Here is a 19,208-nt window from a genome sequence, read left to right on the forward strand (position 1 = left end):
CTAGAAACATGCAGATATATCTTTCAAGAACAAATGAATCCAGAAATAGTGCATACATAACAGTAACGCCGTCTACGTTAGGAAGAACGCTTGAATATAAACTTATTTTAAATAAAATTTAGTTTTATTATCATAAAATAGACTGATGAATTATAGATACGTGTATTACAACACTATATTTCATAAATTGTATATTAATATATAAAGGATGTTGACTGTAAATTAACTATAATTATTTCTGCCAAAAAGATTAGCATCTTATAACACATTTTAACCAGCAAATACATTTTAATGGCAGAACTAATCAGTTCTTTAAAAAAATTTCGAAGTAATTTTTATCATTCGCAAATATTTTTGTATCTTGCAGTTATTTTCATGTTGTATATGCCCTTAAAAATTTACGATCTTTATATTATGCAAATTCAAAACTAAACCTTTACTATTTCAAAAAATGATGACATTGCTATGCTAAAATAAAATAACGTATTATTACAAATACATACAAATATTTTATTATAAATCTGGTGATGGCTAAATTTTAATATGTATCTATCTAGGCCCTAATATAAATCCAGCCTAATGAATGTTTTATTTTCATTTCGTTACAGTATTGTGTAGCATTCAACTCATTCATTTATTAAGTTCAATACTCATCATTCACCAATTATTTAGTTGTCTTTGTCGAGATTATTACTCTATCAGCGCTATATTTTATCATGCATTTAAGCAAATGCGTTGCTCAGAGCGATGAAGCTTGGTATAAATCGCAAGGCAGTCGCAAAATATATCCATCACATCTCGTCATAAAATAGAAACATAGCGCAGTATTGTACCAACGTCAATTGCATTATAGATAATAGTTGGATCAGACAACTATTAAGAGAAGAGGATGCGAGACAATTCTAGTCGAAATTCTGTCTTTCGAGAGCTCAAGAGTAATGTGGATTTCTAAGACTTTAGCCGGTTTCCTTCAAGGGTATGCATGCATCTAGTCTCTAGTGAATCAATCCATGAGGTCGTATTGCCCTTAGGGGGATGGTGTTGACATTCTGCAAGGCCTATGTTTGCGAGAAATATATCAATACCTTGTGAATTAGCTAAAAGTGCCAATGGAAATTTACAACTTTTGAAAGTAATTTGAGATTGAAAGAACATTTACTTGTATGGAGAAAGCACACAAGTGGAAATACCACTAGGCTTAGTTTGGCTTATTTAATTACCGCAAAGCACGCAAGGGCTATCTTCCTTAGAGGACCTTCTAAGGAAAGGCTAATTTAGCAGTAAATTAAGATCATTTGTAAAATATCATAGCTATTTGTATGATTAAAAACTTAAATGAATTTTTTAGTATGCGAATAGTATTTATAGATTTAGTTTTATGATGTGCGAAAGACTGTTAACTATTAAAAGTGCGAAAGACTATTAACAGTCAGTCAGAATTTCTTGTAAAATACACTAAATGATAATGGAATTAAATCTCTGTTGATTATTTATTTAATATGCGATTAGTTTTTACATATATAGGTATGTATTATCATGTATGCACTGGTGTACAAAATTAAATTATAATCGTTATTATAATTGTTATAAAACATCCCAGAATTGCACAAAAGTGGCATTGCGCACACTCTTGACTTTATCCATGTACACATCGACCTACTTTTACTTAAAAAGGCAAAGAAAATTGACAAAAATCCAATTCTTACTCTTGTAAAAAGCGCCAAACAAATAAGTGGGCATTTCTGCACTTTAGCAGGGAAAGTGTTTCTAAGTGCTTGTTAGCTAAAATCACGATTGGAATTTTCCGGAAAATGTCACATTACATGTCTCACGATCTTTCATTTCTCTGAAACAAAATAATCTGTGATTCAAACTGTGTACCTCTCAGATTATTGCTAAAGTCCTAGCTAGTAACCTTTATCGTCTTACCAAAATGTCTCCAAACAACCTGTTACCATATTCCAAAGATTAGCCAATATTGTAATTATTGTAATTAAAATATGTGTGTTCAAAAGTTCTAGACTCTATAGGTAAGATCATGTTAACAGAAGTCCTGTTTCCTTAGTCCGCAAACCTGAAACTTATTATTTGAATTATGATTTAATGTTTATAAAAGTTTAGGTTAATAAAAGCCAAATTCTCAGTTAATTGCAAAACCTTAAATCAATCTTCCAGAATTAAAAAATAAAAAGTCCTTAAAAATGAAACCTGTGTTTTCTATTGTTTACTGGATGAGATACTAACTGCATATTGCTATAGTTCTCAAAGATTGCTATAGATCAGTCATATTAGAAAAGATAGATCAAATAAGAGAGTATTAAGTATCGATAATTTGATTATCAATAATTAAAGTAATGCTTATTATTAATTCTGCCTTGAACATCCAGTATTAATTCTACCATGAACATCTAATACTTAGCAAACTTTTAAGTAAATAAAAAGAGAACATAATTAATTCGTATTGCAGAACTTCAGACTTAGTACCAGCCTGGTTTAGAAGAAATTAGCATTCTCACAAGACAATCTTCGTAGTGCATCCATTCCACATCCTTCAACACTAATCACTATGCAAATAAGAAGATGACGTAATTAATAGCAGTTTAACAGCAAGTAGAGTACAAAAGTCTCTGAAGCTGCTTGTTTTGGGAAAAGAGTTACCGGAACTTCTGTTTAACAAAAATACAAATGGTATTAAACAGCATCAACACTGCTTTCGTTAAATCTAAATTTAGCCATTCAAATGAAATAATTATCCACGCTCATTAACCAATGAGAATGTAATAAAATTAAATTCTAAATTTCTTATGATATTTATTTCAAGTAGATATTATCTCGAGTCTCCTCGCTTTTTTTCTTTTACAGTTCAGTTGTAAATATACTATAAGAGCTGCAAGAATTATCCCATTGTCCAGTATTTGTTATAAAGCAGATGCAAGGCCTTTTAAAATATTGATGTGCATGCATATTTTGAGCTTTACAAACGTACTAAAACTAATTCTTATGTTTATACAAACTTATTGGTAAATATTTAGATTTAAACTGTGTTTTAGAAGAATGAATCTATTTTTATTCTTGGCTTGGTAAATAAAATCTTTTATTTGCATTAAGTTTTACAGCGCTATTGTAAATTATGTATTGGTCTGTGTTTGCATGTTCTAACACTGTTGCTCTTCGAAACACTTCAGAAATTGTTTCAAGACGCATTTCTATTTAATAAGAACAATAAAACATGAAGTTATTGAGACAGGATCTGCAAATAAATTTGAAAATAAATATGTATAAAGACTCTCTTTTAGCTTTTATAAATTTCAATAATTTTAGATAATTCTCTTTCTTAATGAGAAATATTTACTCTGATAATAATATTATTATTGATTTTGAAAATGTTCCTCTCAATTAAAAAATTATCCAGCATGCAGATGAAACATATTCGATAGTTAAATTAGGCATATAAAACATTCATTGTGGAAGGATACGGAGGTCACGTAATTTGTTGGTTATATAGTGGCACGAAAATCAAATTCTCTGCAGTTACTTCACTGTTTCTAAATTTTGTTGTGACTGGATTTTGTAATTTTACAGCTTTTAGAGATGCATTGGCATTCTTCATTTAATGAAAAATATTCTTAATTAATATATTTTAATAAGTATATTGTTAATATATTTTAATAAGTATATTATTAAATTATATTGTTAATATATTTTAATAAGTATATTATTAAATTATATTGTTAATATATTTTAATAAGTATATTCTTAAATTATATTGTTAATATATTTTAATAAATATATTCTTAATATATTTTAATAATTATATTAAAATATAATTCTTCATTTCAAAAATTACATCCGTATTTATTTTCTATGCCATTCTTCATTTAATGAAGTGTAGTCGGGTTTATTTAGCAGATTCTTGTATAAAACCCATTTCCAAACTTAATTTCACATGAAAAACCCATTTCCAAACATAATTTTACTTGAAAAACTCATTTCCAAACATAATTTTACCGAGTTTAATTTCACTGAGTTAAACACAAGTGCACTTTCGATATACTTTAAATTTTCCCCAGGCGTGTTGTACTAGCCGCCAGCAGGAACATTTATGTACCACTAATATACGAACCTTTCATTAGGCGCACCAGCGCCAAACATTGTGCCAATGTTTTTATGCCATAAATCATGAAGGATATCCCAAGTTTCACTCATAGAATAAAAGTACTCATTATTATGAGTTCTCCAAGGCTCACCATGACGAACACCCATTTTCCAGCATTACACTTATCGCTTTGATACTACAGCCTGTCCTGTTATGCAGCTAGGACACGCCTGTCCTAGCTGCATAGCAGGACAGGCTGTGGTGGTATTGTCCTAGCTGCATAGCAGGATAGGCTGTGGTATTGTATTGTCTAGCGCTATTGAAGAATAGAAAATAGAAAACACGAATTCAGTAGTTCAATGCTTTCAACGCGGAAGCTGTGTTCCCACTATACGCTTCACTTGCTTTAATTGAATATTTAGCGTTTGTGCACGGACATTCTTCGTGGAGGACATTTTAGAGGAAACTGGTTCTTATTTAGGTTTATATAAGGAAAACCAGAAACATCCTTTGCAGGTAACACTTGTGAGGCAGTTTGGTTCGAGTCGAACTACCACTGTTCCGCAATCTCATCCAGTCTACTCCTGCTGGGGTAGAAATTTTAGGATTACTGTAAAGTTACCGTTATTGAAGTTACTGAAAGGCTAAATAACATGGTTTATAAAGTGCTAGTTTTCGCAAGGCAAGTCAGTTAAGCTTGGAGACGAAAAACAAAAACTTATTATCTTACTTCACAAAAAAACTTCGTGCATTCAGATTAAAATAGTGTCCAGACTTTATTAGGAAATAAAATACGTGTTTGGAAAAGTGAAGCATTATCCGGCTGCAGACTTTAATCATCCATTGTTACAACTGAAATTAGCTTTGCAGAGGAGCCCCAAATACTCTGGGTTTTACCTCCAATGGCGCCATAAATAAAACTTTTATCTCATTAATCAGCAGCCTCTTCGCTTTGAACACAAGTCTCGATGCAGCGATGAATAAATAAGAAGGTGAAGTAATGCGCCGCACTTCCTAATGACACAAAAATCAGTGCTTCAAAAACTGAACAAAATCTCGGTTCAGTTAATGGGCGACCGTGAATCTGATGACAGCATCAATTCATTACTATTTATTACAAGGTTCAAACTATCAAAATCTATGGTCCGTGAAGTAACTGATTAATCGGTTCGATGTCTGGAGTGTTCTATTATTTTCTGATATTTTCCGAGTTCGGTGAAAATTTTCAATCGTGAGAATTTGCTGAGTGAAACTGTTATTCGAATTTCTTTCATTTTTCGTTTCTAGATTCTCAGTATTGTTATCAGTTTGGAGGAAAAAGAAAGTTAAAGAGCTACGCACAGTTTTTAAAAGACAGATTGGTTAAAATATTAAAAACTTCTATATTTTCATGTCGGTTTTTTCAGTGCGGATTGTTTATGGAATAACATGTATACAATTATATATGTTCTGTAAATAGTAAAATACACGGCCGCTATAAACAATATTATGAAAATAAAAGTTACTTGAAAGCATTTTTTACTGACTTTTATCTTCCGAAAAGTTGAGAGGAAAATTATGCGAATTATCTAATTTTCAAAGGAGGCAGTAGGAAGAGTTATATATAAATAGTGTTTGCTTTCCTCTTACTAACAAAGACAAACCCTCACAAAATACCCGTGAAGATCACGCCAAACATTTCTTATCTAATTCCTTGAACTTTATGCCAGCCTAATACAAGAACCGACCCTCACAGTTAAACAGATTCTACCTGACATTCGAGCCTATGATTTCGCAGTGTTCGCACACTAATTATTTATGTATGATTTGAGGACTAAGTAGTAGCAGAGACAATGATAACAACGGTCTGGTTAGATATTGCAATGTTAATATTACGACGTATTTTTGTTGGAATATAGTTTTTTTTTAAAAAATGATTGTAATAGTTACCTTCAGCTTATGCATGACTGTAGGTAACTACTTTTCATGTATTACGTTCTTACCGTAACGAAGTCCTTCGGGAATTTTATTATTTGCATAATTTTCCCTTCTCAAATTTTTATCTATGAAGTTAGTAAAAAAGGGGAAGTATGATATGCGAGAATAATTTCTGTGCATTTGGAAGATACTCAAGAATGCAAATTTCTCATATGTTCTTTGAGGCTTCAAAAGTACATTTTACCTCCTCTGAAACAGTTTGTTAATAAAAAGTTGATGCAAGACTATTTTACCCTGCCCATGCCGTGAGTATGTTGAGCAAGATTCGTTTTCTTACCCAAAAGAAAAGAACGAGGATGCCTGACGTACGAATATAATAGGTTAACAGACCATCAGATCATAAAAAAGGGCTTATATTTTAATGATAAATACGTTCGTAATTCCTTACATTCATTATTTAATTCAGTTTAAGTATCATTTTTTCGAGTCCGATTATAACTGCTTATCCTAACAGCTAGTTCTAGCTACCCCTATTTGGCGCTTCCTTCTTTACGAAGTTTTCTTTACCTAACTTGTTGCATTCTGAACATTAAAAGAAAGAATGTAAGTTGCCTTCTTGAAATCATAAAAAAATCCTCTTTATTCACTTCTTCTCTTCCTCAAATCATGTTCGTTAAGTTGGCTCGTGTTTTTGAATTTCGAAGGAGATCGATCAGTTGCCCAGCAATTCTCAGCAACAGGTTTCTTGGTCGAATTAAGCATTTTTAAGACGAATGAAACATTTTAGTTTTAAATTCATACTACTGTTGCAGAATATCAATGTGTCAAACTACTCAAAATCTGTGCTCAGGAAAATGAAAGCCTGTGAGCATATCCGTGCGTCGATATTAATGAAACGTATATACATATAATGATGTATTACCAACTTTAGTCGTAGCTTAAATTATCAGACGATAAGTTTAAAAAAAACAAGATCCATTTATTACTATTCAGGAGAAATAGCAGTTACAAAATCAGATATCCAGAGTAAATAAAAAGAATTACTAGTAACTTTTTGTATGAAGTTTACTGCATCGTGACATTTAAGAAAAAGCCCCCGATATTATTTTGCGAGTCTTTTTATAGCCTCTGAAAAGGCGGAGCTTCCAAGAAATGACGTCAGCCTCGTCAGCCAATCCATTTCGCTTTAAATATTTCCAGAACATTCTATAACTGTACGCGTAGAAAAAGCGGGAAAAAAAACTTGACTACGGGGCTGTAGATTTAATTCCACGTACTTTCAAATAAGAGAACGTCGCCATTAAAAATGAAAAGAACATACAGTTAGAATTTTAAGTGTATTCTTGACTATGGAGTTTTATTGTTACAAATATATATATCATAATTCAATTAATTTATTGACGGAATTTCAATATTATAAACTATGCAGCATAGCTATTAATACGCATAGCATACAGTATAAAAACGCCTTTTCCATTAAGGCAAATTTGGTCATAGTAGATAATCGAATGTAAAAATTCTACAATCGTTTTTCTTGTACAAAATATAATAATCTAAGTTCCGTATGTAGGCAAATTAAATTTTGCATTAGTACATATTTATTTCAATTAAAAGTATATAAACAAAAGAAAACACAGGTATCCCAAAGTACGGAAGTCAGCCTATGTAAGTTAATTAAAAAATGTTACATTAGGATGCGTCAGAGTCAGAGAGAAGAGATAGAAATTCAGTTTGAAGGCCTTTTCAATTCTGAGGAATCTCGAAATACCTCGGCATGTTATTATCGCGATTGTACTAATGGTTATCCGATAAACAACCACTATGTGAGATTAGATGAACGCTTAAAAGGAATAATTTGAAATTATAACTCTGAAATTATAATGATGATCATATACGACCATCGGCTCACAGTATTCGCTTTACTCCAATGAGAAAATTTACGACATTTGTTAAAGAATGTCGTTTCAGGTATAAGAATTATTAAGTGAGGATATTTTTAAGAATAATATTACATACATTTATTAGAATGAAAAACGTAATTTTATTAACATGATTAAATCCATTTAAGTAAAATAATGTATTTACTAAATTATTTAAATAATTAGTAATTACAATTTATTTAATAAATTATTTAAATCCATTGAAAATAACTGCGCTTTTAAACATTCTGGTTCTCATCTGAAAATATATTCGGATATATTATCACATATTATTCATTTATTATGTACTCTGCCATTAGGCACTATACGAAAGGAGAGGAATGCCTCGTAGAGTTATTTTTTGGGGGGGGGGAGTGAAAATGACCCGGATCCACGTTACATATGGGCAAAACTACGGAAAGGCCTACGAAGTCAGCCCGTTCGCCGGGACTCCAATCCCGGACCGATCTACAAGCTTTCAGCGCATTCGAAGATGTATTTACTAAATTATTTAAATAATTAGTAATTATAATTTATTTACTAAATTGTTTACTAAGGCGTTTATTTTTACAACGAGCGAAGAATAAAAATGCCATTACATTCTTCTCCCATATACACAAATATTTTGAAACAAAAATACCCTTTAACTTTTGCTGAGCACTGGTAGTTAGGTCCGAGGTTCGAATCCCGCGAACGGGCTGGCTGCATGGGCGTTTTCGTGGTTTTCCCCATGTGTGACGTGATTACGAGCCAGTTTCCCTTAGAAAGTCTTCCACGAAGGCATCCCTCCCCTTAGGTAGGTAGCCCTAATGTGCTTTGCCATAATTAAATACACAAACACCAACACCACCCTTTAACTTTTGATTGACACTGGCACGTAAAATGAAAATAAAAATATGAATCTTTCCTATATATTACACGTTTTACTTTACAGTTAATTCTAATAATCGGATTAACTTGCGTCTTGAAGTGCAGCTCATGGTACGAATTGCATTTATTTCTTGTAGTGGTCTGTATGAGTGAAAATATTTTTGAATGTTTTGCAACAGAATAAGTTCTCCAAATTTTAAGTGAAATGCTCTGAACGTATCCCACGTTTAAGGCCTGATAAATCACATGTCATATTTACTTCTTCTCTATCACTTAGAAAAGCTACAGTTGAGTGAACGCGGTACTGTATTTTCCTATAGCAGAATATGAAGCACGTATGTAGTACAGTAGTTCTGAGTTTCGTAAATGTGTCAGTAATGAGTAGCTTGACAAAATGCAGGCGGGCTTTACAGCTGCATTTAAACATCGATTTGAGTAGTTTAAAATAAACGATTTAAGAATTTAAAATGCTATGTTAAATTACTATGCCTTTTTAAAATTTAGTTTAAATATTACGCGGAATAACAATCAAAAACAAAGTCCAACATTTAGAATCAGCGTAAATTTTTTAAAAAAATTTACGCTGATTTTTAATATTGGACTTTGTTTTTGATTACTATGCACTTTGTCAGATGAAATTCGTTGTTGATAATATATGATGGAACAGCAAACTTGAGAGAATAATCCAAACGTCCAACAAATGGAAAAAAAATCGTGTTTTAAATTCAAGATAAATTAAAACATGATTTTTAAAAATATTTTTATTTTAGTATACAGACTTATTTCATTGACGCATTCTAAAGTTTGAAATACCTTTGGTGGATGGGTTTCACTATGTACGACTCCAAGAGTTCAACAAAACATATAAAGGTTGAAGAATACAAAGTTGCAGAATAAGTACTGTTAATGAATGAGTAAGAAGTTCGATAATCGTTCCATTACTGTAGTACTACCAGTTGTTTAGAGGTTAAAGACTATTAAATATGGCAGTTCTTTCATGGGTTCGAACTAAGGCAAACGGGCTAGCTGCATAATTGATTTCCATGGTTTCTAAGCATGTGCAACGTGAATACGAGCCAGATAGCCTTAGGAAGTGCTATACGAAGACATCTATCTCCTTAGGCTAGCTCTCGAACGCTTTCTACTTATATAACCAATAGAAGTAAATTATATAATTTCTATATAAAAACAATAAAAATAATTTCTAGTTTAGTAAGAACAGTTAGCAGTTAAACAGTTTCTGGTTTAGTAAGAATAGTTTCTAGTTTAGTAAGAACAGTTAGTAGTTAAAAGTTGTTTACGGGAAAGTAAATACTGCTCGAATTAGCTGAGAATAGGTGGAAAATAAAAATATAGTGGAAAATTCTCGGAAGTTCTGAAATGTTTGGAATTTTGCATGATATTACTTCTCCATATTATAAGTAAAATTTATTTCGATATGCTCATTTTGTGGTAAAAATGATTGATGATTATTTGAACATTTTTATGAATTCTGAAAATAACAGTTCTTAAAATTAAAAATTTCCTTTTAATGGAAATTTAATATTTTAATTAAAACTTATATATAAATAAAATAAAATTGATGTCATTATGTCAGGAATAGTCTAAAAAATATAACAAAACAGATTATTGGAAAAATGCTGAGATGACTTTTGGGTTGCAAAATAAATACGAATTTCTTCCATTGTTTCTTTGAATTAACCTAAATTGTTACTAGCGTAATGTTAAGTAGCTTCTTGCAGTTCTTTTCTTCCTCTACAGCATATACTCATAATTTTTAAACTTGCTGATATATTAGATTTCTTTTCAGACAAAATGCAAAAGGTAGCATTTTCGACACTTGCTTCTTGTTCACCTATGCAAAAGGTAGCATTTTCGACACTTGCTTCTTGTTCACCTATGCAAAAGGTAGCATTTTCGATACTTGCTTCTCTTCACTTTCTTCTTGAAAGTTCCGAGGCCAGAACAGCTGCTCAGGGCTTTTCTGTTGAGTTAAGAGAAGTCGTTATTATTAGAAAACATTGCAAAGGAATGGTTTTAAGCGATTCTTTTAGTAACTTTAGGAAGGAATATAGTGGAAAATTCTCGGAAGTTCTGAAATGTTTGGAATTTTGCATGATATTACTTCTCCATATTATAAGTAAAATTTATTTCGATATGCTCATTTTGTGGTAAAAATGATTGATGATTATTTGAACATTTTTATGAATTCTGAAAATAACAGTTCTTAAAATTAAAAATTTCCTTTTAATGGAAATTTAATATTTTAATTAAAACTTATATATAAATAAAATAAAATTGATGTCATTATGTCAGGAATAGTCTAAAAAATATAACAAAACAGATTATTGGAAAAATGCTGAGATGACTTTTGGGTTGCAAAATAAATACGAATTTCTTCCATTGTTTCTTTGAATTAACCTAAATTGTTACTAGCGTAATGTTAAGTAGCTTCTTGCAGTTCTTTTCTTCCTCTACAGCATATACTCATAATTTTTAAACTTGCTGATATATTAGATTTCTTTTCAGACAAAATGCAAAAGGTAGCATTTTCGACACTTGCTTCTTGTTCACCTATGCAAAAGGTAGCATTTTCGACACTTGCTTCTTGTTCACCTATGCAAAAGGTAGCATTTTCGATACTTGCTTCTCTTCACTTTCTTCTTGAAAGTTCCGAGGCCAGAACAGCTGCTCAGGGCTTTTCTGTTGAGTTAAGAGAAGTCGTTATTATTAGAAAACATTGCAAAGGAATGGTTTTAAGCGATTCTTTTAGTAACTTTAGGAAGGGGTTCATTGGACCCCGCAGAGCTCTGCGCTATTTAGTTTCATGAGGATCATCTGAACAAATTCATCCAAAAGGATACGTAACTGACCCAGTTCAATGAGGTTCTCATAACATCGTTGCCTGTCACTTAGCCTCGAAAGATAGGATAAAAACCTTGAAACAGGAGCTACATCCTCTAAGCGAAAGAGATAACATTAGTGCTCCGCTATAGCAGCCATTTTGTTTGCTAGATACTTGGGTATTCTTGGATGCAGAGGAAGATTTTTCTTACAGTTTTATAACCAGTTATTAGAAATGACATTTTCACATCAATATGAAGCACAGGAAAAATGGTTAAATCGTAATAAGCCACCAGCATTTCAAGCGAAGGTAACAAATAGCCACAATCACACAAAAGAACATACACTAACAAATTCAGGCATACTTAATACTGAGCTTTATTTTTAGCAAATTTAGGCAATACAGTAGTAATGATCTGACCGGTTGCACGGTTTGCTTCTTTAACTTAAACAGTGCTCGCCCCCATGCTGTAAATCTAAAGAAAACTGCTAGTGAACAACTCAGTTGAGAATTTTTATTGCACCTACCTTATTCTCCTGATCTAGCGCCTTTATATTTTCACTTCCTCATCTTTTTTGTGTAGCTTTGCAGTACTCTGTGAGGCGTTTCTTTCAACAATGATGTGGATCTGAAAAGTGGATCGATGAAATCTTTGGTGATTTCTACTACTGAGGTTCTGACTTATTAATAGAAAGTCGGCAAGCAATCTTAAGCAATGAAAGATAACTCTTATTTCACTAATTTTTTTTGATGAAAATAAAAGCTTAAACTAATTGGAAGAGATCAATCAGACTTAGATAACCTAATTTATAAATGACTTCAGAGTTAAGAAATTAATGAACTTCACTTTTACTCTATACTTGCAGAGAATTTTTCCAATATCATTATACATGAATAGCGGTTATTGACTTAGCAAATAACTGGATGCAAATATATTTTGTCTTCAACAACTTGATTTAAAAAAACTCCATGTGCACAGATTTCTGATTAAAAAAAAGCATGGATTTCTTTGTCACAGAATAAAAAAAAAACAAAAAAAGTCAAATGTTTAATTACACAGCTTATTATTTAATCTTCAAGTATAGCTAATTATTATTTCTACGGAAGAAAAATAATTTAAACTGCAACATTTCTGGAAGAAAACTATGTCCCACAAGAGTCCTTCGCCCTAATAACACTATTAAATTAAATTCGTAGCATTAAAACAGCGAGTGTTAATTTCATTATCTAGAGAAGTGATTTTTGAATTGTTATTAAATATTTAAATATTTATCTTTTTATGTCAGGTAGATTATTGCATTAAAGATGTTTATTCACTCTTCACAGACAAAGAACAAACGAAAAACACATCCACGTTAAAATGAGTTATACATTTATGCTAATGGTCACAAAATATTCTGTTTTAATATTTATATGAAGAGAGTTATTTTCTTATGTGTGCAGTATATATTAAAACAAAGAAATCGCATACATTAGAGAGTTGCTTTACTGCACCCCTTCCAAAGAAAGGAAAGCTAAGTTAAAAAAAAAATGAAATTGCTTTGAATCTCTGCATGTTTCTCAGTATCGTCATTATGCATAGTGGATTCTTACGTTGTACGTAAGTGCGCGTGGTAAAATGCTTATTTAATGAATAATTTTTGTTTTACCAACAACGAATTAACTTCGTTATAAAAAGGATTTATTTAATATTTTAAAGATTATCTGACTCCAGAATTATAAAGCTTAAAATGTAATTCAGTATCCTATTTCTTCCATCTATTTTACTTTTTATTTCAGATATAAACTTCATTCAAGTTTCTCAGGTCTCTTTAGTAGTTCTAAAATTCTACATTACTAACTGAAATTACTTTAAAAAACTTATTGTGCTACTGGTGTATTAGCATTATATTGAAGCAAGAAACATGAAAAATGAAGGATTGCAATCCCTAATTCAAACTTTTGATAGCCTAATTTGCTTCCAAATACAACACGAAAGCACGAGGTAAGGGAGAAGAAAATCCCTTACATTCTTTCTCACCTAAAGGAAACTAGGAAAGAAGGGACTAAGTCTCCAAACCCTGGTGGTGACTAATTATTGTCCACTGCATTTTAATTCGGGTGTCACCTGTACAGTCATATACATAGATGCATATTTTAAAGTGGAGAAACATCAAACATCTGCGATGCCCATGGGAACGCGAACTCCAGACGTCACGACTGTTAGCCAGCCGTGATTTCAACTACACCACTAAGGCACATGGTAAAGGAGAAAAAAAATATTTACACCTACGACTGAATAAAATAATACATTCACTCTTTTATTATTAATATGTATTGGCTGTAGTGATAAAATCCTGATCAAATATATATATATATATATATATATATATATATATGTAGCAGTAGCCCAACTTTCATGATATAATTTTGATCTAACTATAATTATATCTTGATTTGCTATATCTATCTATCTATATATATATGTGATGTATCAGCTTTAGTCGTAGCTCAAATAATCAGACGATAAGTTTAAAAAACAGGATCCATTCATTATTATTCAGGAGAAATAGCAGTTACAAAAATCAGATATCCGGATTAATAAAAAGGATTACTAATAACTTTTTGTATGAAGTTTACTGCATCATGACGTTTAAGAAAAAGCCCCGATATTCCTTTTGCGAGTCCTTTTATAGCCTCTGGAAAGGCGGAGCTTCCAAGAAAGGACGTCAGCCTCGTCAGCCAATCCAGTTCGCTTTAAATATCTTCAGAACATTCTATAACTGTACGTGTAGAAAAGGCGGGAAAAACAACTTGACTACTGGGCTGTAGATTTAATTCCACGTACTTTCAAATAAGAGAACGTCGCCATTAAAAATGAAAAGAACATACAGTTAGAATTTTAAGTGTATTTTTGACTGTGGAATTTTATTATTACATATATATATATATGTAATTAATCATCTTAACTTTTCAAGTGCTAATGTCTAAATTATATATATATATATATATATATTAATTATAAGAAATGTAAACAAATTTGATTAATGAGAAGAACCTCAAGATTTCCTGGAAAACATGAAATTCATTTGAAACTCTTCCTTGATCAAGGATCTCTGTTGAGGCCGTTTCGCTGATAACAGACATTTTTTATCCACAAGAGCATTCATCTGAAATATCTGAAGGGTCTAGAATCTTAGAACGAATAAATATTTGTATGAATACACCTTTTACGAAGCTCATGTATCTATATAGAGGGTTTAAGTTTTCGAGATAACTATAAATCTTAGAGAGTGCGATGTTTGCTTATTTTAGGAATCGAATTTGAGATGAAATTACGATATTTGTTTCATAAATTATACCACTGCTAAATTAAATAAATCGACATGAAACAATAATACATTTTATTTATTTAAGAAACACATTTTCATGCTGATGATTATGGAATACCACAGCTTTACATAAGATATACGAAAATTTATTATTTAATTATACGCAGATGACAAAAATATAGCAAGAACAACATACCACAACACATTATACTAACACAAATAAATTATATGTAGCATAATGTTTTAGTACTTTTATGATGAGCTATGCTATGCTGGTCATCAAAGATGAAGAATTCGTTTTCAAGAATTTTATCAAAATGGATTAAAAAACCAAATATTCTTATCTACAGTTTTAACATATTAGATGTAGTGAACAAATACAACACTTACCTCTTAGTCTGATACTATTAAACTCGCTTTCCCAATATCGTGGATTCAAATCTGCACTATCAGTAATCCAAATTTTATGGATGTTCAAAATTTATTTGAAAATTAAAGACATAAATTATAAGGTATTTCTCCCGCCTTCTTAGCATATTTTCGTGGTGTAATGGTCAGCACGCTCGGCTCGTATTCGAGGGGTCCGTGGTTCGAGTTCCGGCGAGAGCATTGCTCATTTTTCATCTCTCCTGCCTTCCGAAATAACCTAATGTCTCTACATTGGCGCTCGAACTAAAAAAAGGTGGTGGATGATGATTCTCCACCACCAGGATTTGGGAATTGGACCTCCTAATACCTTCGCCCTTTAAAAGGGGGAGTATATAATTTATTTCTCCCGCCTTCTTAACATGCCTTCGTGGTGTAATGGCCAGCACGCTCAGCGCGTATTCGAGAGGTCTATGGGTAGAGTCCCGGCGAGGGCATTGCTCATTTTTCATCTCTCCTGCTTTCCGAAATAACCTAATGTTTGTACAAAATTACAATTAATATTTTGCACGTCAAGATAGAGGCCGCAATGTGGTGTCGTATGTTCATGCAGCGTTTCGTTAGAAGCAAGCTTTTAATTGTTTTGGAGCGAATGCATTGGCTAGATGGTAAAATCGCTTGAGTACTAGTAGTTCATCCTAGGTTTGGTTCCCAGCCACTGAACTTTTATGGTTCTTTCGATGTATAACATGTTTATAGGGCCTTTTAGGTAAGAAATACCTCCACAGACAGAAAATTCTCGAACAGATAGGTCCTAGAGCTATCCTTTTTAAATTTTCATTTATCAGTTTCTATATCTGCATCGTGTTATCAAGATAGAATTAACTCGAACTTCAAATATATAAGGAATTAACAGTATATGAAAACATATGTGCTGTGCAAAAGAAAATTTATTTTGCCATTTCTTAAAGGTCTCAAATACCGTTTCAAACTCATATAAACGTGTGATTTACTGTCAGAGTATATCCGTTTCGTGATGTAGTGGTTAAATATAAGCACGACGCTAAGCTCTACCTATTTACAAGTAAGAAGCCGTATCGAAACGTTAAGGCTAATGCGATGCGTGCTTTTCAAAAATACGAGCAATCAAGCCTAAGAAGATGGATGTATAGTTGTTCAGCCGAAAGAACTTTCAGCTCGCTAATGAAACATCATCATTAGAGGGAAAACAGAGAAGTCCGACGGGGAGCAAATGAGGAAGGTCATTTATCAAATAGCCACTTCTACTTCCTTCAGAATCAGATATTAAAAAGAAATGAGAAAAAAAAAATCTGGCGTTTTCCTGTCGCAGTTTTTAAAACTTGTAAAAAGTGTTTATTTTTTGTAATTCTAAGTCGTTACTACGTGAAGCTGATGACACGCAATATGAAATTTACTGAGCAGTGATTTCCGCGCAGCTATTAACTGCATTTCTCATTAGTAAGAAACTATGGGTACATACGGAATATGCATATATATTGAAAATATGAATGCGAACGAATGACTGCTACTGAACTTATTTTGAGACATTTACATATATATAACGTTATATTAAATGATGTATTTAATGCTTCAGTTACTTAATAATTTATAAGTGATTCGGCTATTTGTTATATATATGATTTTATTTATATATTTTTTATTTATATATGAAATATCACTTAAAATAAATATTTTATGATCTTCAATAAATTGTCATTCAATAAATTGGATGAGATAAAAAGGTTTAGTCGATATAACATAAAAAAAATTGTTTTTGATTGTCAACAAGAAAATACAGAAAAGTATCTTCACCTGCTTGAAAACCTATTTCCACAATAGATTAAAACACAACAATGAAATGTGGATGTTAAGCAATGTTGGAAAGAATTAGTCATGCAGTAGGAATGAATAGGAAAAAAGAAAATGATATTTTGGTTTTCCTTTCGTATACAACCGTACATTGGTTTAAGAACTTAAATACTGAAACCATATATATAGCGTTTGAATTCAGAAATAATATCATAATTTCTTCTTTTCAAGTTGATCATAAATGCTCGAATCAAGCTGGAATCTAATTTAAACGTACTTAATTGTTGTTTATCATTTATGTGCACCATATTTACACTGTTATTTGCTTATATCATATTATTGTATTCTAATTTTATCAAGAGGGGTGGAAATGACGTGAATAATTTAATTTCAGAAGAATGTGGTTATAGTAAGAACATAACAAATTAAAAGTATTCATGGATTCCAGTAATTACAACAATAATATTGGTTAGAAAGAAAGCCAGATTCCAATATTACGATAATATATAGTAATATTACAATAATAACGCATAGCCCAACGCTATAATACTTGACAAAAATCAGTGCTGTTAAAACTACTGCTTTTATAGTCTGGTACAGATTGCAAGTCTGTTTTCTCACGCGCAATGATCTTCAGAACCGGGATTATGTTACTTGTTCCTCGCAAACTCTCGTGTGAACGCTCCATTACATTTAACATGCTACCATTGCAGGTGAGTAAAAAGAGGAGAGCTTAACTGGAACTTCGCAGGTAGTTTTCTGAAGTCTGCCTTTGTTAATGAAGACGAAAACAATCCACTACTTAGAGAAGCTCGCTTTCTGATTACCTTGAAGGGGAAGATAATGTTTTGAATATTAAAAAAAATTGGAATCTTGTACTAAAAAGCTAGGATGAAATAGACGAATGAACACGAATAAGAAGATAAAAAAAAGTAAATCAAAATTCTAGCATCATTTTGCAAATAGTCCCTTTAACTTACATTTTAGTTTGGTTATTTTGCCTTACCTTCCTAAAAATAATAAGTGTTTACAATAAATCCCTCTAAACTCATTTCAAAATGAGTCCAAGTCATGTGATTCTTGTATAACGCTAACGATGCATAGACGCTTCAGTGAATAAGATTGCAATAGAGAACCATTCTTATATTTAATATCTAAATCATATACAGAGAATTTATAGACCATCGAAAAAGGCTACCTGAAGGATGCTTTATATTCTTAAACAAAACGAAAGCAGCGTGATCACTATGTACAGTAAAATGACTTTCATGAAATAAGAATCCAGTAATAAATTTTATCTACAACACAGACAACTGGAATACAATTTGGAATAAATTTGTGACATACATATATATTAAGCATCCAAAAAATCTGCGTAGTTGTATAATATTTTTAGGGAGCTGTTTTTTTAATAACTTCGATATTTGCATTATTGACTTGATGTTTCCTATCTTGAACTTAATATCCTAGAAAATTGTATCTTTTCTTCCGAAAAGTGCCACTTTGAATGTATTAATTTTAAGCTTCGTTTCTCACATATATAAAATATTATTTTAAGATGTTCTAAGTGTTAAAATTTTGGGAGAATACCATGATGTCGTCAAAATAGTTTAAAACAATCTAAATTGATATTCATTTAAAATTTGTCTTCGAACTTTTTGAAAAACAGCTGGGTCCTTTTTCCAGTCAAAAGGCAATCTGTTTAATTCAGAAAGACGAAATTTGCTGTGAATGCTAAATTTTTATTACCCACATTTAATTTTATACTCCAATCACCAGATGCTAATGTAAGAAACATTTTTACAATCATTAATTGATCTAGCACTGCATCTGTTCCAGGTATAGGTTCTAAATCTGTTTCTGCAATTTGCTTAAGTTTTGATCAGTAAGTTAAATCAAAATTCAGCTTCAATTTTCAATAGCATTTTGAACTTCCATTTCAAATATTAATTTCTGTCCTGAAAATAGTAAGTACTTATTCCCTCTAAACTGCCTTATTCCAAAATTAGTTCATACTTAGTATGATTCTTAAATAACGATAATTATGCAGACTC

At 31.5% G+C, this 19,208-nt stretch overlaps 1 protein-coding gene and 1 long non-coding RNA gene across 6 annotated transcripts in view; one reads left to right on the forward strand and one right to left on the reverse strand.

The window, feature by feature from the left end:
* Window positions 1–19,208, reverse strand: part of LOC118185645 (uncharacterized) — a 539,917-nt gene that overhangs the window by 229,766 nt on the left and 290,943 nt on the right. Inside the window, exon 1 of one of the 5 annotated variants that reach the window (XM_035355539.2) lies at window positions 12,175–12,260. The exons of the other annotated variants lie outside the window; for them this stretch is intronic. The gene's annotated coding sequence lies outside the window, so the exon portion shown is untranslated. Of the gene's footprint in view, window positions 1–12,174; window positions 12,261–19,208 lie in introns of those variants that run through there. 5 annotated transcript variants of the gene reach the window in all.
* LOC146993099 (uncharacterized) overlaps window positions 1–19,208 on the forward strand; it is a 319,314-nt gene that overhangs the window by 18,167 nt on the left and 281,939 nt on the right. The gene's annotated exons all lie outside the window — the stretch shown is intronic.

Source organism: Stegodyphus dumicola, chromosome X1 (genome assembly GCF_044657685.1).
Source record: "Stegodyphus dumicola isolate Sdum_Otavi_A_Nest chromosome X1, ASM4465768v1".
Lineage (NCBI taxonomy): Eukaryota > Metazoa > Arthropoda > Arachnida > Araneae > Eresidae > Stegodyphus > Stegodyphus dumicola.